Here is a 395-nt window from a genome sequence, read left to right as displayed (position 1 = left end):
GATTTTCATCATAGTTCCTTCTCTAACATGTAGATAGACACATATAGTCTTGACACAAAATCTACAATTTACAGGTAGAATAACTTTTTAGTTTGAAGGTATATGTGATTCTAACTAGAAGCACTTAAAGCTAGCCACTTATCTGGAAATAATTAGTGATAGAATATTGTTTGCTTAAGTTAAAGTAGCACATTATTTGAAAATAATCAACATTAGACTATTATTGGTATAAGTTGGTGACACTTCACACTTTTTATCTATCCCATTATAGATCAAATATCTTTTGAAGGGGCGAAGATTCTTTGCCACTTGCATGGGCATCATATGCAATCAAACATCAATAGCATCGATTATGCTGTAAAGAAATACGATATTGGTCGCCAATGGTAGCAGTA

This window comes from Triticum dicoccoides, unplaced genomic scaffold (assembly GCF_002162155.2).
Source record: "Triticum dicoccoides isolate Atlit2015 ecotype Zavitan unplaced genomic scaffold, WEW_v2.0 scaffold155085, whole genome shotgun sequence".
In the NCBI taxonomy this organism is placed as follows: domain Eukaryota; kingdom Viridiplantae; phylum Streptophyta; class Magnoliopsida; order Poales; family Poaceae; genus Triticum; species Triticum dicoccoides.
The sequence above is the reverse complement of the archived record's forward strand: the minus strand, read 5'-3'. Positions refer to the sequence as shown.